Source organism: Hyaena hyaena, unplaced genomic scaffold (genome assembly GCF_003009895.1).
Source record: "Hyaena hyaena isolate Hyena2069 unplaced genomic scaffold, ASM300989v1 scaffold_517, whole genome shotgun sequence".
In the NCBI taxonomy this organism is placed as follows: Eukaryota; Metazoa; Chordata; class Mammalia; order Carnivora; family Hyaenidae; genus Hyaena; species Hyaena hyaena.
Genome location: NW_024081148.1, coordinates 914,335 through 939,269, shown reverse-complemented (window position 1 = coordinate 939,269; position 24,935 = coordinate 914,335). Strand labels below are relative to the sequence as shown.

General features: G+C 36.7%; 1 pseudogene; it reads left to right on the top strand.

The window, feature by feature from the left end:
* Positions 1–2,450: 2,450 nt before the first annotated feature.
* Positions 2,451–24,935, top strand: part of LOC120247371 — a 31,404-nt pseudogene continuing 8,919 nt past the window's right edge.

Sequence of the window (24,935 nt, the reverse complement as noted above, 5' to 3'; positions counted from 1 at the left end):
TGGGTGTCAAAATGCAAAACTGTTGGTAGTGTTCATGGCCATCATTCAATTGTGCTGTTAGTGATTTTTTGGAAAATATAAACTGTTCAGATGGATAGTAAAGAATTTCAACCCAAACTGAATCAGAACACCCCTAAGCAATGTATAAAGTGTGTGATTTTTCTCTTAAGAGATCTACACTTCCTTTTTAATATCTCTTTCTATCAGTGACAAATATAAATGCAAGATATTTGGCTTCAAATGGAGAATGTTAGAACTGGAGATGTCTGGGCACAGACAGTGCCATTGGCCATCCAGAGTAGCTGAGCAGGAGAGAAAATTGGAAGTATGATACACAGGATGGTTGCCAGAAACACCAACCATAACTTGTAAGAGTTAGTTGCAGTGAGAAATGATTGCAAAAGAAATGATGGGGAGGCCCTGTGGTAGTGTGATAGTCTTGGGGATATAATGTACAGCATGGCTACTGAGTACAGTTTATAACAACTGTGTTGCATATTTGAAAGTTGCTAAGAGAGTAGATCTTAAAAGTTCTCATCATGAGAAAAAAAAATATTGTCACTGTATGGTGACAGACATATTATTATAATAAGTGACCATACTTATTATGTCAATCATTTTGCAATACATACAAATATTGAATCATTATGTTGTATACCTGAAACTAATATAGTCATATCTCAATTTTTTTTCAGTTTATTTATTTATTTTGAGAGAGACAGAAAGTGTGAGTAGGGGAGGGGAGAGAGAGAAGGAAAGAGAATCCCAAGCAGGCTCCACACTGTCAGCACAGGGCCTGATGATGGGCTCCATCTCGCAAACTGTGAGATCAAGACCCGAGCCAAAATCCAGAATCAGAGGCTTAACCAACTGAGCCACGCAGACCTTCGTATACCTCAATTTTAAAAAGGGAGTGGGATCGGCCAATGTTGTACAAAACCACTTGCACGCTATACGGTGCTTTCAGGCTTAATGGTATAGACCAATCTCCAGAAGTCTACCTCCATTTACTTCCTGATGCTTACAATACTTCCATAGTAAACTTAAGGCTTTAATACTTATTAGGATGTAATTCTCTCTGAGCAGGTAAGTTATTACTTGACACTGATAAATGAGCTTTTAACTTTCATGAGAGGGATTTAGAGAAGGTTAAAACAAAAGGACTTGAGGCATAGAGGGTGAAAGAAAATGCAGGGAACTGCTATTAACCATAGGAATAAGACAGAACACAGAAACAACAAGCAAGAATCCTACAGTCTGAAGAGAAAAATGTTGTGCAAGCTGAGGCTACCAACACAAGTTTGCTAGTAAAGGCAGAAATGGAAGCAAGAGAGTTTCAGCTGTGACATAAATTCCCATAGTGGCATATGCCATGCGGTAGCTAAGGAGGTCACTATTTTCAGACAATTCTATTTGCTCCATTTACTCATTATTATAAATATTATTGTTGTGAATCTCCTGGTACATAAAGGGTTTTTTGACTGATTATTAAGTTACATGTTATATTTTTTCTCTTATTTTCTCAGATGCCATCTTGACCTGATATACAATATAAACATTATTTATCTTCTACACCTTTTTCTTCTGAGTGATGTGGTAATTATTCTCTATCAGTTTACGTTTGGGGGATTTTGTCCTCCAATTTTAATGATCCACGATAGTGGAACTTCTATGATGGGCTCTGTAAATAAAATGTAGAGAAAAGGATACTAGATACTTGATATTTTTGCTACCATATTGCACAAAACACTTTTATCAGATACTAAATTATAGTGAGAATAACATTCTGCCTAAAAATTTGCTGAAATATCAATCCAAATCAATCCAATAAGGCCTTTCCCAATTTATACTCTCCATGATCATTATTACTTTGGAGATCATGGTCCAGTAGAGCCTAGGTAAAAGCCTCCTATACATTGCTCTCTCTAAACATTTAACTCCTCACTGTTCTGTCATTCAGATCTATTCAAAAGTCCCTAGAAATGCTGAGTTCTCTCTTGTCTGGTTTCTCCCACATGCAGTTTTTCTCAACTTGGCTTAATTTCCCCATCCCCTCCCACCTAGCTAACTCCTAAGCACTATTCACAACTTGCTGTAGATAATATCAGAGGAACACCCCCTTGACTAATTTCCTTGTAGTATATACTTTCCTCTATATGTGTTTGCCTTCTGAGCTGGACAATATACTTCCATATGGTGATGAGAGTGTTAGTCATTATTATATCCCTGGCATCTAGCATGACACCTGACACATAAAGTGCCCAATAAATATCAAATTACAATGGAGGAGTCACAGTAATGTTTTATGCCATGTTACCTGTAGAAACACACTATCACTTCTTTCATGTGTTCCTCCTGCGATTTATAATCATTGTTAATCAATGCTATTTTTCTGCGTAAGAGCTACATGTGAAGTCAAAGGTTCCCTGTGAAGATATCAAGATCTAGGCATGCAACTGGGAAAGTGTAATTCTGAATCCATGCTGATAGATGTGCAGGTAGATTATAAACGATATTCTTCAGCTGAAACTACATTGATTGATCGTTCAGGTAATAATATTTTTTCCAGCTTTATATATTGAACTATTACTGACATACAACAAATATAAGTTTACCGTATACAACATGATGATTTGATAGATCTGTGTATTGTGAAATAATTACAATAATAAGGCTAGTTAACACCTCCATTCCGTCACATAATTACCACTTATTTTATTCTATTTTATTTTTAATGTTTTTATGGATATTTAAGAGAGACTGACAGAGAATGAGCAGGGGAGGGACAGGGAGAGAAGAAGACACAGAATCCGAAGCAGGCTCCAGGCTCCGAATTGACAGACAGAGCCTGTTGCAGGGCTCTAACTCATGAACTGTGAGATCATGTCCTGAGCTGAAGTCAGACACTTAACCAACTGAGCCACCCAGGTGCCCCTGACTACCATTTTTTAAATGTGTGGTGACAATATTAAAGATTGACTTCCTTAAAAACTTTGAAGTATATAATACAATATTGTTAATTATTAGTCACTGTGCTTTATGTTAGATCCTCTAAATTTACTTTCTTATGGTTAGAACTTTGTACACACTGACCAACTTCTCCCCATTTTCCCTGACCCCCAAACTCTGGTAACACCATTCTACTTTATATTTCTAGGAATTTGGCTTTTTGCGATTTCACATGTAAGTGAAAATTTACAGTATTTGTCTTTCTCTTTCTGACTTACTTTAGCCAGTATAATGTCTTCAAGTTCCATCTGTGTTGTTGCAAAAGGTATGATCTTTTCTTTTTAAAAAATTATCTATTATTTATCTATTTATTTTATCATCTAATGATGGATACTTAGGTTGTTTCCATATCTTAACTATTGAGAATAATGCTGCAATGAAGATGAAATTTGAGATATCTCTTTGAGATGGTGATTTTATTTCTTTCAGATACATGTCCAGGACAGGGATTACTAGATCATATTGTAGTTCTAATGTTCATTTTTTGAGAAAACTCCATAATGTTTTCCACTGTAGCTATATCAATTTACTATCACCAATAATGCACAAGGATTCCCTTTTTTTCCACAGCTTCTCCAGTTTTTATTATCTCTTGAATTTTTGATAATAGTCTTACCAAAAAGTATAAAGCAATATCTCATTGTGGTTTTGTTTTGCATTTCCCAGATTATTAGTGACATTGAGCATCACTTCATGTACCAATTTGCCATTTGTACGTCTTCTTTGAAAAATGTTTATTAAAGTCTACAGCTTACCTTTTAATTTTTTTGCTATTGATTTGTAGTTTCTCAAGTAGTTCTTATTAACCCCTTATCAGATGTATGGTTTGCAAATATTTTTTTCCCTTTCCAAGATTAGCTTTTCATTTTGCTGATTCTTTTGCTGTGAAGAAGTCATTTCAGTTTGATGTAGTCCTATCAGTTTATTTTTGCTTGAGCATTTCTTGTCATATCTGAAAAGCTATTGCCAAGACTGATGTCAAGGAAATCTTTCCTTTTTTTTCCCTCTAGAACTGTTATGGTTTCAGGTCTTACATCAACGTCTTTAATACATATCAAAGTAATTATGAGAGTAATGTAAAGTCAGGGTCCAGTTTCATTTTTTCACATGTGAATAGCCAGTTTTCCCTACCCTATTTATTGCAAAAACAGTCCTTTCCCCATTGAGTTTTCTTGGCTTCCTTGTCAACTTTTAGTTGACCATATATGCATAGGTTTATTTCTGGGGCCTTGATTCTGCTCTGTTGATTCCTATGTCTTTTTATATCAGTATCATATTATTTTCATTATCATAGCTTGTAATAAAGTTTGAAATCAGGAATTATGACCATTCCAGCTTTGCTCTTTCCCTGGATTGCTTTGGATATTAGGAATCCTTTATAGTTCCATAGAATTTTAGGATTTTTAAAAATTTCTGTGAAAATTCCATTAGGAGTTGGCATGATGCTGGGATGAGGTGGTTTGGGGGACCATGGTGAAGTTGAGTTCTCACATCACTCTCCTTCTCCAATTGGGGAGGTGTCTCTCTCTGTACTGGGATGCCTGAGCATGAAAGAGAGTGAGTTATGGGAATAATGTGAATCTATCTTTCTTACCCTCTTAAGTGTGTCTTATTTCTGTGCTTCATTTGTAAGCTGTAATCCTTAACCCGAAATCTTTAGCTATTATGAATGTATTTCTGTGTGTAGATAGTTCTCTTTTTTTGTAATTTTTTAATGTTTATTCATTTTTTACAATTTATTTCTGAGAGAGAGAGACAGATGAGCAAGGGAGGGTCAGAGAGAGAAGGTCAGATACAGAATCTGAAACAGGCTCTAAGCTCTGAGCTGGCTGTCAGCACAGAGCCTGACATGGGGCTCAAACCCACGAACCTGAGATCATGACCTTAGCCAAAGTCAGATGCTTAACCCACTGAGCCACCCAGGAGCCCCTAGATAGTTCTTTAAATTGATGTCTGGGGGATGGTGGCTGACAAGGGCTAAAACTCCTATACTACCATTTTGCTGATGTCACTTCTTAACCAACTCTTAAACAAGAAAAAATGTGAAATGTTATCAAGACTTATAAAACTATTGCTATTAGTGACATAATTGATATGAGGACTGCAAAATAAGATCAAGATAAGCAACATACATATTAAGACGATAAATACAGTAGTGGTTTCTGAAAAGTCAAGGAAAATGCAGTTTGATGAATGTGAATTTTTTCTACATTCTAATATTTAAATACTTTAAGATAGATTTAAGACTGAGCTTTTATGTTTCACAATGGGTAAAGGCAATGTAGAACACCCATCATTTAGCTATCTTTCTTCCAACTTATGGTTGGAAAACAGAGTCATTGAGGTAATTAAATTCTCTTGGGGAATGCAAAACCATCAGTGTTGCTTCAGTGTGTGATCAGCAGGAAGTACAAGCATATTTGGGGTACTTGAAAAACTCATTTGTTTCACCAATTACAAATAGAATATTTAAGGAGAAAGTGTCTTTTCGAAATTTTGCAACACATCTGAGATTTATTATCCTTCAAAACCATATATGAAGGAAAAAGACCATATATGAGTATATTTTTATATTTTTAACAATTAATGAAATGTGACAAAGTAGATTAAAGGAGGAGACAAAGTAGAGGTAGAGAAATGATACATAATTTATGAAAAATAAATAAATGTTATGTTCAATAAGTACAGACTGTAATCAAAATTAGAGAACCATATTCTGATCTTTGCTAACCATTGAAAAACTACCATACAAGAATATTTTTTGTTTTTTACCTTAATTCCCCATCTGTAAATTCACCAAAATGTGACCTGGAGAAAAGCATCAGAACATATATCAGGGCACTAGGTCTCAACTCATCCACCAACCAGCCCTGGGAGACTGCTCAAGCCCCTAAGCCTCTCTAACCTTCCCTTCCTTTAGTCCTTTTAATTCAATGACTATTTCTTGAGAGTGTAGGGTTGAGAATCTCAGATGACACACACTTCTTGTCAAAAAATTTCTAGTCTATTTAAGGGGCTGGTGAGGCAATTATATACCTACCTATAATGAGACTTTGATCAAACTGCTCATCATCTGCTACCACTGGTAAAAGTTTTCCTCCTTATAATAATTCATGATCCAAACCCTCACAGAGCACCAAGGCAAGAACTCAGCTGGGAAACAAAATTGCTTAGAATCACTCCCATTGCCTCAAGAAAAATACATCTAGCCCTCCAATTTTCAATCACCTGATCTATAACATAGGCATGAAGGTAACTATTTTAAGAATTAAAACAAACAAAAGTCTGCATATAAAGTTCACAGAACATTGGCACAAGAGATAGCAACTTTTATTAGTAGTATTTTAAAAATCATTATCATTATTACTATTCTTTCTTCTTTAAACTAGATTTGCTTGATGAAACTTATCAATCCAAAATAACTACTGAATCATCTAATACAATCTTGGTTCTGCTGAGGATCGGTCATGTGACCTTAGGCATATCATTGTTTTCACAATAAGATGGTAATATCATTTACCTCACAAGATTGATAGAAGGGTTAAATGAGATAACACTTATTACAAACCACAATATCTAAAACATGGTAACTGTTCAAGAAAAGTATTTTTTATTATAAACATTAAATTAATTTTGTTCCTTCCTTCCTTCATTCTTCATTTCCTTCCTTCCTTCATTCTTTTTTGAAAAATAATAGAAAACAACAAATGGTAGTTATTACTATTAATAGTAGTGGTATATTTATGAGCAACATGAATTTTGAGACTTCTTAAGAAAGGAACATGTAGTACACATGATTAAGTAAGACCATGAAAATGGTTATTATAACCTATTGTACTCTAAAGGTGAGAGCTGTTTGATTGGTTGACTTGTCCCTTTATTACTGATATACAATTTCTCACCCAGTTGATGAGGATATTCAATCAGGAAAAGTATCCCTTTCCTCGGAAAATGACCCCCTAGGATGGACAGTGTGTAGGTAACTAAATGAGAGACCTAGAAATGTCAGTGGGGGTTGGGAGAGAGTCTGAAGACTTTGAAAAGCAGTAAGTAAAAAAAAAAGTGACAGTTTTTGCTGGATGGAGAAAAGTAATACTATCGTACAGTGAGGAAATAGAAAGTATTTCTGGGAAGTAAAGATCCACTGATGATATTAGGCAGCTGTGTGGAGCCTCGGAGACTATGAAGAGTGTCAAGACCATCAACATGAATAAATTGGAGGTCAGGGGATCATGCTGCTCATCAGTCAGTGTCACTGGTGATGAATGTTTCCAGGGGAAAGGTCAGTGGATGAGAGGTGACTGGAGTATTCCAGGGAACAGTGCTCCTCTGTTAAATAGGAGGCTCTTGGAATACTGACATATGATCATTAAACCTGTCATGTCAGTAGGCAAGGGCCAAAATGAAATCAGAGGCAAGACTGCAAGAGTTTTAATAGACTGAAAAACAAATGGTTCAAAATTATTAAATGTCTTTCTATTGAACTATTTTATTTTTTGAACTCTTATTTTTAGATAATTCATCAGGCAATGCCAATTGCTGTTTTAGAATATACTTCTTTGTTAAAAAATACTGACTCAATATCTAAACAACTGCAAAATAAACCAACTTTTTGTTTTCCTGTACAATTTGTTTACCTATCTCTGATGAATGTAAGCTTGTAGAGCTATAATCAGTGGGTGCAGTCTCAGGTCAAGAACCCTGCGGACCAAACACAATGCTAGAATGAAGGAAGGCTCATCTTTAAGTGGCTGCACATTATTTGTGTGAATTGGAATGACTTAATGTATAGAGTCGGTGTGAATTTATTAACTCATTTTTAGATCAAGGGCAAACACATGTATCAGGAAAAAGGTGGGGATAAGCAGAATGAACTGGATGCACACAGGCCATTTCTCAGAATTGTTATCCATATGAGTCAGTCCTTACTACTTAATATCTCTGAGGCATATAGTTCCTAACCCTGAAAAATGGGTATGGTAAACCCTATCTCAGATCTGCTATTATAATTAAATTTTAAATGTGTAAAAAAAATCCAGTAAATTGAGAGACATTTGTTAGGTTATCACTAAATGACTGTGTTTGTGTGTGTATATGTGTATAGGTCACAAAATTTGGCCTTATCTTAAATCTGAATACTGACTTCATGCATAAAATTCTCTCAACAAATATCTTTTGAGTCTCAGGTACCATTTAGGTGCCAGAGATGCAGCAGTGACACAAATGGCCAACATCCCAACCTCCTAAAACTTACATTTTAGTGGGAGGGAAGCAGAAGATAAAGAAATAGAAACTGGATGTGCATGATGATGTTAATACATCAAGGTACACAAGATGCACAGTGCCGTCAGGACAAAGATGGAAAGGACTATAAATTTAGAAATACATGGTCAGTGGTGATTTTAGAGGGAGTGACTGTTGTCGAAAAGACATGAAGATGAGCCAGGGAGTCATGTGGGCCACAAGAGTAGCACATTTTAGGCAGAGGGAGGAATGTGTGTAAAGTGCTGTGAGTCAGAACATGCGAGGAGAACAGCGCGGCTAACGCAGGAAGACCAAGAGTGACTATAGTGGGGAGAAGCTGAGAGGCGTAGCCATGACTGGATTCCATAGGGCCTTGGAGGCCATTTAAGGGGCTTTTCTCTGAACTCTAAGGGAGATGAGAACCACTGAAAGTTACAAACACAGAAATGACAGGAACTGACTTAATATTCCAGTTGCTCTTTTAAATGTCTCCCAGAATCTCGATTTGAAATCGCCACAATACCCGGTGAAGAAGTTGCTATTCTTGGTGTCATCATTCAAGCAAGGAAATGGCGGGGGGGTGGGGGGTGCAGAGAGATGAGGTCATTGATCGGGGCCACAGGGCTAGTGATGGTGGAGCTGGGTTTCCAGTCTGGGCATGTTCACTGCATAGTCTGTGGTTTTTCCATTTTTAGTTGTGTCTGTTCTACTCCTTGTCATGTCTAATCTATACCTCCATTGGGTAATAATACTTTTATGTTTATTTATTCTTTTTTGTAGTCTCTATTTTCAACTCATTTTCTCGTTTTGGCATGTCATTGTGAAATATGTATGTATGTATGTATATATGTATGTATGTATGTAGTTTAGGTTAGAATCCTAGCAAGTTCTAATATTTAATAAACAAGCTCTAGTCTTTAATACAACACTCCTTAGGAAGGCACACTTTTTCTTGGGTTGTCTGTTTTTTTTTTATTTCTTCTAGACTATGTTTTTTAAAATGTCATTTCCCTTTACTTTCCTCTTTTCTTGTCTTCTCTCACTCTATTCCCCTTTTCTTTTCATCCTCTTAATTTCTTTCCTTTTTTCCTACCTTCATTTCTACTTCCCTCTTTCCTTCCTTCCCTCCCTCTCTCCCTTCCTTTTTATTTTCTCAACTTCCTAACTTTTTAACTTCCTATCTCCTTTTTATCTGAAGTTAGGTATTTCATATATATATATATATATATATATATATATATATATTATGTCATGTATCCTACAATATTATTGGTCATACCCACCTCTCCCCTTTTTTTACTGTTTGTTCATCCTAACAGAGCCCTTCCAATTTGTAGTGGCTCACCATTCCATAGCATAGCCTCCAGCAACAAGTGTTTGGAACCTTATTAGAAATGCACCACCTCAGGCTCGGCCCCAAGATCTGTATTTCTGCTGGATCTATAGGTGATTTGCAGACACATTAACATCTTATAAGCACTTTCCCTGCATAATATGACACATGGCATAGGGCTTATTGTCCTTACTCACTATCCACTGGTCTCTTAGGAAGAATCTGCTTTTCAGACTCCCACCTCCAGGAAAGTTTAATTGCAAACATAATCCTATAGCCATCAGCAAGAAGAAATTGATCTGATGTCACTAAGATAGCAGAATAGAAGTCCCCAGCCTCAGACCCCCCAGAGATCAACAATTACACAGCTCTCCATAAATAAAAGTAGTTCTGGGAGAGCTCAGGAGTCTGCAATACACGGGAACAAAACCCCGGTGAATAACCACACAAAAAGGGAAGGAAGAATGACATGATCTTATACAGAGAAAATGCTAAAGACTCTACCATCTAATTCTTAGACCAAGTAGATGAAGTCAGTAGTTTCAGGGCACAAAATCAAGAAAAAAATCAGATGCAATTTTATACACTAACAATGAACATTCTTAAAAAGAAACAAAGAAACCATTCTATTTATAATAGCATGGAAAGCAGTGGAATACTTAGGAAATAAAAGACTTATACACTGGATACTATAAGACATTGATAAAAGAAATTAAAGACACAAATAAATGGGAAAAAGATATATAGAGTTTAAACATTAGGCAGTTATTCAATGTACATGGATCAAAAGAATTAATGAAGTTATAATGTTTAACATATCCAAAACCATCTATAAATTCAATGCAATCCCTATCAAAATTCCAATGGCATTTTTTAAGAAATAGAGAAAAATTATTCTAAAATTTCTATGGAATTTCAGAAGAGCCTGAATAGCCAAAACAGTCCTGAGAAAGAAGTACAAAGCTTCACACTTCCTGCACTTAAATTATATTACAAAGCTACATTAATCAGAATAGTGCATACTGGAATTAAAAAAAAAAAACACATTGACCAATGGAGCAGAATTGAGAACCTAGTAATAAACCCATGCATTTATTATCAAGTAATATTTGACAAAGGAGGCTTGAATATTCAGTAGGGAAGAGATAATCTATAATAACTAGTGTTGAAGAACCTGGCTATTCACATGAAAAAGAATAAAATTCGACCCTTATCTTACACACTCAGAAAAGTTAACTTGAAATAGACTGAGGACTTAAACGTAAGACCTGAAACCATAAACCTCACAGAAGAAAACATAGGGACAAAGTTCCTTGATATCAGTCTTGGTAATCATTTTGGCATATGACATTGAAAGCATAAGCCACAAAAACTAAAATAAACAAATGGGATTACACACTAATAAACACAGCAAAAGAAGCAATCAACAAAATGTCAAGGCAATTTATGGACTGTGAGAAAACATTTGCAAATTATATATTTAATATTTAAAATATGTGAGAGACTTGTGTTACATAGCCAACAGGTAAATAATGCAATTAAAATAAAGGTAAAGTACCTGACTAGACATTTTTCCAAAAACATAGGAATGGCCGATAAGTATAGGTAAAGGTGCTCAACATCACTAATCTCTGGGAATGCACATCAAAACCACAGGTAAATATCAACTCGCATCTGTTGGAAAAGAGATTACAGAAATGTTGGTAAGGCTGCAGAGAAAAGAGAACCCCTGTGTGCTGCTGGTGGGAATGTGAATTAGTATGGTCACTATGGAAAACAGTATAGAAATTCCTAAAAAAATGTACAAGTACAAGTGCAATATAATTCAGCAATCCCAAGTCTGGATACTATCCAAGGAATATGAGAACAAGTTACCAAAAAGATACCTGTTCCCACTATGTTCACTGAAGCATTATTCACAATGGGCAAGACATGGAAACAACGTGAATGTCCACCAATGATGAAAATGTAGTATATAGAAATAAGTAGTATATAGAAATAATAGAACACTATCAGCCATTTAAAAACAAAAGAAGGAGCGCCTGGATGGTTCAGTCGGTTAAGCGCCAGACTTTGGCTCAGGTTATGATCTCACAATTGGTGAGTACGAGCCCCATGTCTGGCTCTGGGCTGACAGCTCAGAGCCTAGAACCTGCTTCAAATTCTGTGTCTCTCTCTTTCTCTGCTCCTCCTCCCACTCACATTCTGTCTCTCTCTCAAAAATATCTAAACATTTTTTTTAATTATAAAAAATAAAAGGAAATCCTGACATTTGTAACAACATGGATAAAACTTAAGGACATTATGCTAAGTGAAATAAATCAGACAAAGACAAATACTTAGTATTCTCACTTATATGGGGAATCTAATAAAAAGCCAACTTTATACAAGCAGAGAGAATGGTCATTACCAGCAACTGGGAGATGGAAGAGATGTTAGCCAAAATGTAAAAGCACCAGATAAAAGAAGGAATCATTTCTGAGGATCTAACACACAGCATGGTGACAATAGTTAACAATACTGTATTGTATGCTTGGAAGAAGCTATGAGTTTATCTTAAATGTTCTCACTCTTTGGAGCACTGGGTAGCTCAGTCGGTTAAACATCTGACTTAATCAAGTTATGATCTCACAGTTTTGTGAGTTAGAGTTCCATATCTGGCTCTGTGTTGATGCTGCAGAGGCTACTTGAGATTCTCTCTCTTCACCATCTCTCTCTTCCCCTCCTTTGCTCATGCTCTCTCTCTCCTAAATAAATAAGCTTAAATTTTTTAAAATGTTCTCCCAATAACAACAATGAAATAGTAATTATGGGAAGTGATAGATGTGTTGAATAACTTCATTGTTGCAAACGTTTCTCAATATACACAAGTATCAAGTTGTCACAGTGTGTACCTTAAATATACACCATACCATGTAATACGTCAATGCAGCTGAAAAGCAAGATGAAATTTATCTCAAAGTCTTGCTAAGTAAAAGTGGAGCCATTTTCTACCCCCATTCTCTCAATCTGCACACATGGAAACATGAATTTTATAAGCTGCACTACTTTTAGGAATCTTTCAGTTTTTGCTTCACTGATTTTTTTTCTGGAAATGTACATTTCAAGGATGCAATAAGCCACTGTTGGTTCCTTCCTTTAATCCACTTTCCTATCCTGATTTTTTTTTAAATGTTTATTTATTTCTAGGAGACAGAGAGAGAGACAGCGTGAGCAGGGGAGGGTCAGAGAGAGAGGGAGTCACAGACTGAAACAGGATCCAGGCTCTGAGCTGGCAGTCAGCACAGAGCCTGACGCGGGGCTCGAACCCACGAACCGTGAGATCATGACCTAAGCGAAAGTCGGATGCTTAACCAACTAAGCCACCCAGGCACCCCGCTATCCTGATTTTTTCATTTTAATTTAATTTTAATTTTTTTTTAATTCATTCATTTATTTTGAGAGAGAGAGAAATGGAACATGCAAGTTGGAGAGGGGCGCAGAGAGAGTGGGAAAGACAGTATCCCAAGCAGGCTCCACGCTGTCAGCACAAAGCCCAATGCAAGGCTCGAACCCACAAACAGTGAGATCATGACCTGATCAAGAATTGGACACTTAACTGACTGAGCTACCCAGGTGCCCCTATTTTTAAAAAATACTTTGTTTAAGTAGAAGTCACTAAATATCCTTCCAACAAGAGGTACTGACGGAAAGGAAGAATGCTGTACTCATTGCTTCTCAGAAGGTCTGTCCAGTTCTTCAGTCCTCAGTTCTCTGAGACAAGGGTAGAAAAAGGAGGAGAAATAACATGTCTCCTTCCCCCCTTCAGCCCTGTGGGTTTTCTCTGTTTCTGATGGCAAAATATCCATTGGAAACCAGCTGTGCTTCTTAGGTCATTGCTATAATTAGAAAATCTTTCCAGATTCTGGCAAAATCCAACACTGAGAATTAGTATTCAGTGTTCTCATGAGACTCAGAGAAGTGAAAATACCTGCCCAAATTACTACATGATAAGAGAAAAGAACCAAGAGAAAAGAACCAAGATGATCACACACATACACACACACACTCACAAAGACTTCCATCTAATGCTTTTCTGCTAACATGCTTTTCTACATTTAAAAAAAAATTAATGTTTATTTATATTTGACAGAGAGAGACAGAGCACGAGCAGGGGAATGGGAAAGAAAAGAGAGAAAGCCACAGAATCTGAAGGCATCTCTAGGCTCTGAGCTGTCAACAGAGACTGCTACAGGCTCAAACTCAAGGGGCATGAGATCATGACCTGAGCGGAAGTTGGACGCTTAGCCTACTGAGCCACCGAGGTGCCCTTACATTTTTTAAGCAACATCTGAGGAATACCAGCACAAGTACTCTCCAATGGCATTAGTATCACTCCATTTCACATTTCACTGCATTTTTTGCAGCTAATGCGGTCCAGTGTCTTCTAATTACATTTCCAGGTCTCAGCCACCACAAATATCTACCAATCGACATCTTTTTCTAAATCATGGCCTCCATGTGGTTAAATCTGGGGCTCTCTTCCTTGAGCCCCAGCTGTTTGCATCCTGCTGTGAGAGATTGTGAGCCCCTGGGTGCAAGACAACCACACACCTAGTAAAAAGACTAGCACATGTCTGCTACTGAAGCCTTTGACTGATCTGTTCACGTGGTTTGTTCATCTGAAAACAGAGAATGAGTTTGTTCATATCAGGACAGAGAATAAGTACCTTTCTTTCCAAAAGAGCTGCACAGTTCACTTTTACTTCACTCTGTGGGAGTCCTAGACTTATAGAGTATGGAGCAACATTCGCCTTATGAAGTCAGAAATGTTTTTGTTTCATCTAAAATAACTTAATTGCATTTGTTTTATGTAAATTTTAAAACCACAATAATATTATTCATAGATCTGAGTCCAATTGCTCTGTGTTTTCCAGGCCACTATTACCTGCTTTTTGCCATCTAGTATTTTACTGTGAGTCCTGCAAGTGTTACAGATTTCTGAAATGTTTAAGGACTGGAAATGGCAAATGGGAACTTGGGGGACATTATATCAACCAAATCATTATTTTACTTGGAAAATTTAACTTAGTCAAACCAAATAGTAATATAAGATGAAACCCTTGTGTATTCAACTGCCAAAAAGTCTGTTTACTTTAAATGGCTTTTATTTCCTCTAATAACACTCCTGGAATATCACTTATAGTATATTCACTTTTTTAATTGCAGTAATTTTAGTTTTGGATGTCCTGAAGGTATATAGATATATGTGTGTGTGTATATGTGTGTGTGTGTGTATAACTAATTAGTCCTCAGTGCATATTGATTAAATTTATTTACACTTCAGATTTCTAGATAAAGGAAAAAGTAACAGTGGAAAGTTATTCCAGAATAGTACATAAAAAATGAATAAAAATGAAAAAAACAGTTAAAAATAACCACATGCTCAATATAGACTCTTATTGCCAATCAATTTTAACATATTCTAGGATAAATCATCAGATTTAAAACTATGCCCACAGATATTTTTCTCCCTTGTCTTTTATTGTCCCAATAATTTAACATGGTGAATATGTTAATATTACTAATTTTTCCTCGGCTTGTCCATGATGTCTAAACTATCTTTGTAAAGGATCTGGTATGCAAAATCTCATTCTCAGAACTATTTATAAATTTCAAAGTGCTTTGAGTCAATTCAACAAACATAATGTCAGTAATTACTCTAGTAATAATTATGCAGTAGGAATTATATGCCAGCCATGTCTGATAGACTCAAGAGAGTCAGAAATGAAATGGCAGTCAATTTGAGCTCAATGACAATGGAATGAGATGAGCATTTTGATGATATTGAGGTGGTAAGGTATAAATATTGCTACTATGCATAAACCCCTGTGATACAAAGAAGTTTGTTTATTATTTGGCATGTATTTTTATTATTCATTTATTTATACCTATGGTATCTTACAATCCCATAGGATACATTAAGTTTGTGCCTTAGTTGAAAATGACTAGATTTTTCCCCTATTAGTTGCTATCTCCCTATGAGAAAGGAAGGAAGCCATATTTCTAGGACCTGGCTAATCAATAGACATATTTTTTGTTGTTCTTGTCTCAGAGTTGTCAGCATTTTTAGTATATGTGCTGCCGAAGCGAGCATGAGTTGTCAGCATTTTTAAAGGAATTCTGGAAGAATAGACCAGTTAACTATTTAAAGCGAGAAAGATATGATTGATTAGTTTGTTGGCTGTATCTTTTTCAGAGAGTTAAATATCACATTCTGGTGTGGTTACCCATATAAATGCAATCCCTTGTTGAGGAGCTCTTTATTTGAAGGGGTTTGGTATATCTGGTATCAGTCGTCAACAAAAGATTTAGAGGCTGCATGTATTTTCTACGGCTGCTATAACAAATTATCACAAACTTAGAGGCCTAAAAAGACAGAAATACATTGTCTTATAGTTCTAGAGGTAAGCTTTCTCAAATGGGTTTCACTGGGTGAAAATGAAGGTGTCATCAGGGCTGATTTCCTTCCAAATATTCTGAGGGATAATCTGGTCTTTATTTTCTTCAACTTCTACGTTCCAGCTGTTTTCCTTAGTTGTGTCCATTACCTCTAATTTCAAAGCCAGAAGTTCAGCATTTCTAATTCCCTTACTGAGTCTGATGTCTTCTTCTGCCTCCTTCTTCTATTCTGAAGGACCATCTTGTGATTACATTGAGCCTACTTAGATAATACAGGATAATCTCTTTAAGTCAGATGATTAGTGAAACTAATGACATTTATATCCATAATTCCCCATTGCCTTGTAAACTACCATATTCAGAGGTTCTGAAGACTAGAACATGATCATCTTTGGGAAGCCCTAATTCTGCCTACTACAAATGTTTGACCAAAAACCTCTGGGTCCCCTATTCTTGGCTATGAATTTCAACTCGTTTTGATGGACTCTCAGGTACATGTGTACAATCACCTTTGCTATGTTTAGGAGCCAAGTAAAAGGGTCCCTGCCTGGATCAGGAAGGGAAGAGGAAATAGATTGATCTTGATTCTTCATTCCTGAACCCTGAGCAAAGTTGTCTACCTCCTTCCTTATTGTACTGGTCATGTTGCGGGCAGTAAGAGAACAGTTGTGAATCGAAATCTAAGTGTTAGAAAAACAACAGTACCCTGAAGCTGAAATTGTATTGATTTTTTAAGGAAAAGGTTCATTCTTGTAAACAACCTTTGAGACTAGAGGGTACTGACATTCATCTACACTTGCCATCATTCATTGCTTGTCAGTATTGTGGAAATTTGGCTGGATTTTTTTTTTTTATTATGGCAGCTTTCTTTACATACAGTAGTCCAAAATTAATCAATGTGATATAAAAAGTAACTTGTTATAGAAAACCCCATAAAGTAATAACTTCAAAGCACCATGAAGTGAGAATAATGAAGCTTTGGGGCAAGAAAGAGACCCTGTATTGAAATATCCTGTGTGGGAATTTCTAGTGTTTTCCCATTCAGCTACACTCATGGATGTCCTCACTTGATGTACTAACTTGCTGTCATGATCAATTGGCCATTTTCCAATTCCTCACTCCCTTCCATATATTAGAATTGCATATCCATGTACTTGTTATATGACTATGTAGTGTTTCTTGATGTGAACAAAGTGTGTGTTGCTCTTCTGTTGATATTGGACTTGGCCATTTTACTTATTTTGGCTAATTAGTGGAATGTGGATGGAAATGACAGTATGTATGCTATGTACCTATATCTTAAGAGGTCCTGCATGTTTCTGCTTTTTCTCCTGGGCTTCTTCATTTGTTATGATATAGGCAATGCTCCAGGTAGGATCTGGTCCAAGAAGAATAAATGACACATGGAACAGACCTGAGCTCTACCCATGGCCTGCAATCCTGTGCAAGCATGTAGTCATGATAGCAAGAAAAATACAGAGTTCATTAGTCACGAAGATTTTGACTTTATTTGTTGAATAGTATTATGGAAGGTCATATCTGATTACTGCAAAATTCAAAATTGCAGCAAACAAAAATTTCTCTTGATTATATCGTGTTCTCAGTAATGCAAATCAAAATGAATCATCCTTGACTCTACTATTCTTCTCAACTTCCATATATAATTAGTCAACTAGGTCCTATAGATTACCCGTATAAATTTTTTCCCATATTTGTCCCTTACTCACTAATCATCTGCACTGCTATCGTTCAGGTCAGTATCATTTCCCTGCTTGATAACAGCAGTAGCCTCCTAGCTAGACCACCTTCATCTCAAGCATTCCAATTCATTCTTCACAATGATCAAGACTCAGAGAATGCCAGACCCTTGAATAGAATTTGTAAGTGTCTCCCTATTCTCTATACAGGGAAGGTCAAACTCACTGTTGTGAAGCTCAGCCTTTCATCATCAGATTTCTGCTTATCTGATTACCATATCATTCTCCCACATTATACTGTGCCCAACCCCAGTTGTCAAGTCCCTCAATATGTGATTTATCAGTCTCATTTTCGTCTTTGATCAAAACCAAAATAACCATTTTTAGAAATGCGTTTACTTGACGCATTCATAATCATCAAGTAAGCCTGCTTTAAGATTCAACAGAAGAATTTTCATTAGTAAAACATTTCCTGACTCTCTCTGTCCAGAGAAAGTCAGGTGTCCATTGCACAGATCATGACTATATTACTTACTGTACTAGAATTGACAGAATATCTACAGCCATTGCAACGTACTGAGTTAGTTATTCTTGGTCCTAGTGATTTGAACGGTGTCTGATAGATTACTTTATGTACTCCTCATTCCCTCATTCATTAAAAAAATATAAATGAGAACTTTGTATAATACGTGATGCTTTAGGCAGTGTGGATAAAACAGAATGAAATCAATAAAGGACTTCTACCACCTCCATGACTATATAGTGGGCAAGCATAATATTAAACACATTACATATATTATTTAATTTTCTCAACACTGAAAGTTATGTAGCATCCTCATTTATATGTAAAGAAAGACACTGAAGCTTAGAGAATCTAAAAAGCAGGGAGTGGTGTGATTCTTCACTTAATTTAATTATCCTTTGTCCAATTTTCATTCTCACCTAATATGGGGCCAGTGATGGAGCTCTGTGAATGCTACAGTGGCTATAAAGTCACGGTTCAATTGTTTGTTGTTGTGAAGCAACATTAGGGCATGGTGATGTAAAACTGTCATTTTACCTTTGTTTTCAGTTTTGTGAGAAAGAAATTCAGGTGGTTCTTCTCTGATCCACATAGTGACAATTATTCCCGGAAGATCCACTTTCAAATCACTTCTTCACTCAAGCTTGTTGCCTTAGTTCACCTTGATGCCTCTCTCCTCTTCTCTTGCTTCCCTTCTGTTCCCTTCTTTTCTCTTCTCTACCTCTCGCCCTTTCTCTTCTTCTGCCATATCTCAAACTCCAGGCTTCTCACCCCTGCTTGGACTTTCTGAGAACATTATAGATTCTGGATAATAGTACATAAAATTGACTTCTTTCTGTCATGCATATCTCAGCTTCAATGCCAAGACTTTAGAGAGGTTTTTCTTAACAACCTATCTAGGATAAGTCAATCACTATCAATTATTTCTCTATTAACTCCCTGCAGAGAATTTATCAATATCTTACATATTATTTGTATTCATTCATTTATTCCCTGTAATTTCGACTTGTTCATTAGTAAATATCTATGGAGGACCTATGAAATATTAACCACTGTTGTAGAAGTTTATCAAACATCAGTAGGAAAAATTGAGAAGCATTAAGCCCCTTGATGGCATGGTGTATTCCCACTAGAATGTGTATTCCATAAAGACAATAATCTAGTCTGTCTTATTCATAATTGTGTATCCAGAGCCTAGAAACATGCGTTACATGTAATAAATGTCCTAAAAGCAATTTTGACTGACCAAATCAACAAAATTACAAGTTCAGGTCAAAGGGACAGGAGGAATCTTGTTATGAGAAACACAGCAGGGAAACTCAATATTATTTGGAGATCATAGAAGACCTCCTTGCAGAAGTGATATTGAAGCTCAAGTTGAAGGATGAGTTGAAGTAGTCACAACAGCAACATCAGTGAAGATGAGTTTTTCACCAGAAGGATCTGCCTCTTTGTGATAGAACTTAGACCTGAGATTCAGAAGAAAAGGGAGAATAATGAGAAGGAATATGTCATTTTCTTTTTGGAGCTTTAGCTGTTAAAGCTAAGATATATATTCATTTTTATATTAAAGTCATCGTAACTTTATTTTGAACTCCTAGATATTGAAAACATACCTTATAATTACATAGGAAGAAGGTCTTCACAATCACCACAGTGCACTGACTTTTCAATGAAGGCTTTATAATTTGTTATTGCCAAATACTAAACCTGTTTTTGAATTAAATTGAATAGTTATTTTCAAGGCACAACTAGTAATCTTTCAATCATAGATTCAAGATGTTGGAATTTTACTTAGGATCTTCAAAAACTCTTTAACATTACCTGAAAGATGTGTGTTTCAAATCCCTCTTTTCCTCCAAGCTTCTTTTCTCAATTATCATCTATCCACAGGCTCTTTACTTGATTCTCACAAGTCCTGCATTGTCTCAATGATTCTAAGACTCCAACTTCCTCCCTGACCATGGGATGCCTTCTCCTTTAAAGATATGACAGACAACTGGGGCTCCTGGGCGGCTCAGTCAGTTAAGCGTCCGACTTCGGCTCAGGTCATACTCTCACAGTTTGTGGGTTCGAGCCCCATGTCGGGCTCTGTGCTGACAGCCAGCTGAGGGCCTGGAGCCTGTTTCAGATTCTGTGTCTCCCTCTCTCTCTGACCCTCTCATGCTCATGCTATCTCTCTCTCTCAGAAATAAATAAAAAAAAAAAACATTAAAAAATAAAGATATGACAACCACTTTGACTCTGCTCTTTCAGGATCAGAGAGAAAAACACTATTTCAAGATTTATCCACATTTAGTTTTGCCTTATATAACATGTAACTGCAATGACTTGTAGTTTCAGAAATAAGTTCATGTATAAATTATGAAACCACCAAGAAATATAGAACATTCGTAAATTTGATAAGTACTCAAACACTTGGATATGTTCATGAGAATAAAAATATTTAATAGTACAATAAACAAATCAGAAATTAAAACCAGAAATTTAAACACAATAAAACTATATGTTATTATGTGTAATCTCAGATCTCTGTTCCTTGTACTTCATTAGGGAAAGTCACAAGCCCATACTTCTGATGTTTGGCTTCATAACAAGAGTCTTAAAGATAGCACTGAACTCTTACTGCCAATGTATTCTCATTGAGGATGGATAGTTTGTGAATTATGAAAAATAAACTAGCTGGGCAGAACTCAATCCCCTACCCATTCAGTTTTAGAATCTGGTCTCCAATAACTTATATTCTGGTCCAACTTTGTTCATTATGGTAATTTTACTGGTAAAGGTTCCTCCTTGGTGGGGGTCCTACCTATGACAAGGTAAGCCCTAATTCTGAGGAAAAGTCTTTTGTTACCACACAGTGAACCATTCTTTCCAGCGGCTCCACCAATTATGTGAATGATATTTTTATCTCCATGTGACAAAATCCTTTTTATATATCTTAACTTGTTCAGAAGTTGGATGGGAGATAGGAATATAATTTATTGAGATCCTTCAAATATCAGTGCTGTAGGACTAATGGAGGAAACTGATGGGGGCATATGATAGTATAGTTCCACAGAACTGGGTTCTGTGCTCTTGTTTTGGGATTAAATATTTGTGTGCTCTTGGGTAACTCATTTATACTCCCTGGGCCTCTGTTTTTCAGTCACTAAAGTGAGAGGGGTCGGCCTAGTTCTTATTTTTCAAACCCTAAATTTTCCACAATCTCAAGAGGAAAAGTGGAGGAAGGCCAAGTAGAGAAGTCATTTTGGAGTTCCCATACCTGCTTTAATAAGGGCAGCCCTACTTCTAGCAAGCATTGAGCTTCCCAATAGGACTTTACAGCTAAATATTTGAAAACTATTCCGCAAGATGATTTCTATTACATCTTCCATTTCTAACAATGTGGCTCTGAGTAAAATTCACAGGCAACGACTTAGTACAACAGGAATTATGCAGGCTTGGGAGCAAAGACAGACCTAAATTTGGATCTTGACTGTAGCATATACAGTGACAGTGAGCAAGATGCACAACAGAATTCTTGGATTCATGGATAGCTAGCAGAATAGAGAAATGCTGTTCTTGTTTACATTAAATGGGGTAGTGTGTGGGCAATCCCTGAAATCAAGGAGAGTATTCAATAACTGCTAACCCATTCCTATTCTTTCCTTTTTCAAAGGGAAAGCCTGTTCAATAATAACATCAAATATTTATACAGAATTTTAACCATTTTCACACATACATTGTCTCATTTGATTCACACGGTTCTCCAGTATAAGTCTACATTAATTTCCTCCTTTTTGAAGTGGGAAAACCAGCTTAGTGATCTGCTCAAGGTCATTTAGCTAATTAATGGCAGGCTTGGGGTTTGAACCCGGGCTCTGCAAGGCTGAATCCGAGCTAGCTCCCCTGGACTAATAAGATGGCTCTGAATGAGTCCTACATATTTAGTTTCATCTATCATCATCGCTTTTTCTGGTTCAACTCATACATGTGACTCCTGTAAAATGAGATTGGCAATTGTTTACAGCTCCAGCAGTGGGTTGCCATGCCAGCTCAGCTACTGAGGCAGCCATTGTGAAATAACGTGTGCGGTGACCCCTCGGTGTGAAGTCTAGCACCTATGTCATACTTGTCATTGTTCAGAACTCATATTTTCCCTGCTACTCCTTAAATACATTTTCCAAGTATTCACTTCAAGATGTTTGGTCTCAGAGCAGTTCAGCTTTCAGGTTTGGGGAAAATGCAGACTGATAAGTATGGCTTTCTATGTGTAAGCACAATACTTCATCTTTCTTCCAGGTGAAATATTATTGAGATAAAAACATTCCAAAAAACTTGGATGGATCAACTGTTATTATCTCTTACAGGATGTTGTCTGGATCATTATTTTTGATTTTGTTATAATCAATCAAATTCCATAGAACGTCTAACCCAATTCTGCCCAATTTTCTTTAATTTCTGCCTATGGAACAGTAACTGTTTCCTGGGTGAAAAACAGAATAAGCAATGGGGCCCTGCTCTCTGTAATAATACTTTTATTGCAGGTTTGCTAGGAATATAGTTCTTACAGTTTCTTTGAACTTACCCCCCCCCATTCCACTAATTTCCCTCATCCTTCTTACTCTTTCTATTCTTTCTCAGACCATTCATGCAAAACAACAAACAGAAAAACAACAATAAAAACGAAGTAAACAACAGCAGCACATACCTACAAGGTTAGCTGGCAAATGAACAAGGGTGCTATATGACCAGTTGCATTTTATACTGTGTTTTCCATTGATGCCTCTCTTCCTTGCAATCCCCACATCTGGTCCTAAGTTGAGTCCTGTCATCTTAACCTTAAAAAGATATCCAGAATTTCATCCTGTTCAGCCACCTCCTATCCACTGACCATACTCAGTGTCATTGATTATTTCAATGTCTTTCTAACCGACTTTTCTACATTTTCTGTCAACACTCTCATGGCAATACGGTAGACTAGGTGATTTTTCTTTAATGGAAACCAGATACAGTCCTTCTCTTGCTCTGAACCCTGCAATGACTGCCTGTCTCCCTCAGTCTAACAGCCAAAATCTCTGCAATACCCTAAGAGGCATTATGAATTCTGGCCCCTTGTTACTCATTTTGCTACTCTGCTGGTGTTCCTTCTGTTCTAAACACACTGATTTCCTTGTTCTGCAAATGCACACCTGGCCTCAGACACCTCCTGCTTATGACCTCTGCATTATAATTGTCTTTACTTGGAAATCCCATCTCTGAGATCTCAGTGAGGCTTTAATCAAATGTTACCATTCCAATGAGGCTTTCTATGACCACTCTAAAATTGCACATGATGCTCCTTACCCCTTTTTCTTTCTTTCTTTTTGTTCTGAGTCCTCACTTCTACCAACATACTACATATTTTGTCCGTGAATCCTGTATAATTTCTGCCTCTCACATCTAGAAGATAAACTCCACAGAGACAGGACTATATCTTATATTGTTCACTGCTTTATCCCTAACACCTAAGCCAGTGCCTGGTGCTTGGTAGGTATCTGTCAGGGATTTGTTGAATGAGCAGCTTTTCCCACCATTCACTTTGCAGATTGGGCCCAGATCAGTACAAAGAAGTCAGGTCTGTCTGTAATGCATACCCTTCAGTAGCTAGAGTTTGATCACATGGCTTCTGACAACATCAGCTGTCTGACTTTGTACATGTCATTCAGCTTTACATGCCATTCAGCTTTTTAGTAAAATGACACAATTCATATTCAAGTCATCTAGTAACTGTGAAATTTTAATGAGACAATGTGTAGGATAATGATATTAAAATTTGGTATAAATATTTATCACATTACCATTATTATCATTAAGTTTACTGCATTAGCTATTCATGATAATTTTGTTTTTATTTTTTAATGTCTTTATTTATTTTTGAGAGAGGGAGAGACAGAGTGCAAGCAGGGGAAGGGTAGAGCGAGTCAGAAACACAGAATCTGAAGCAGTCTCCAGGCTCTGAGCTGTCAGCACAGAATCCAATGTGGGGCTCGAACCCACAAACCATGAGACCATGACCTGAACCAAAGTTGGATACTTAACTGACTGAGCCAACCAGGAGCCCCGCTGATAATTTTCTGATATAGTGGTATGGATGATCCCCCAAAACATGGAAAGACATTACGTATGGGGTCAGGTTTGCTTTTTTGCTTGTTTGGGGGCTGGGTTGCTTTTTTTTTTTTTTTTTTTTTTTGCTAATCTTACTGATTTTATTTTTATTTTATTTTATTTTTTTTACAAATAGTTTATTGTCAAATTAGTTTCCACATAACACCCAGTGCTCATCCCCACAAGTACCCTCCTCCATGCCCATCCCCCCTACCCTCCACATCCATCAGTCCTCAGTTTTTGTCAGCATTCAAGAGTCTCTCATGGTTTGCCTCTCTCCCTTTCCCCCACCATTTCCCCCCTTCTTCTCCCCCTTGTCCCTCCGTCAAGTTCCTCCTAATCCTCCTATACGTACAAACATAGGATATTTGTCCTTCTCTGCCTGACTTATTTCGCTCAGCATAACACCCTCAAGGTCCATCCATGTTGCTACACGTGGCCAGATTTCATTCTTTCTCATTGCCATGTAGTATTCCATGGTACAGATAAACCACATCTTCTTGATCCATTCATCTGTTGATGGACACTTAGGCTCTTTCCATGTTTTAGCTATTGTGGA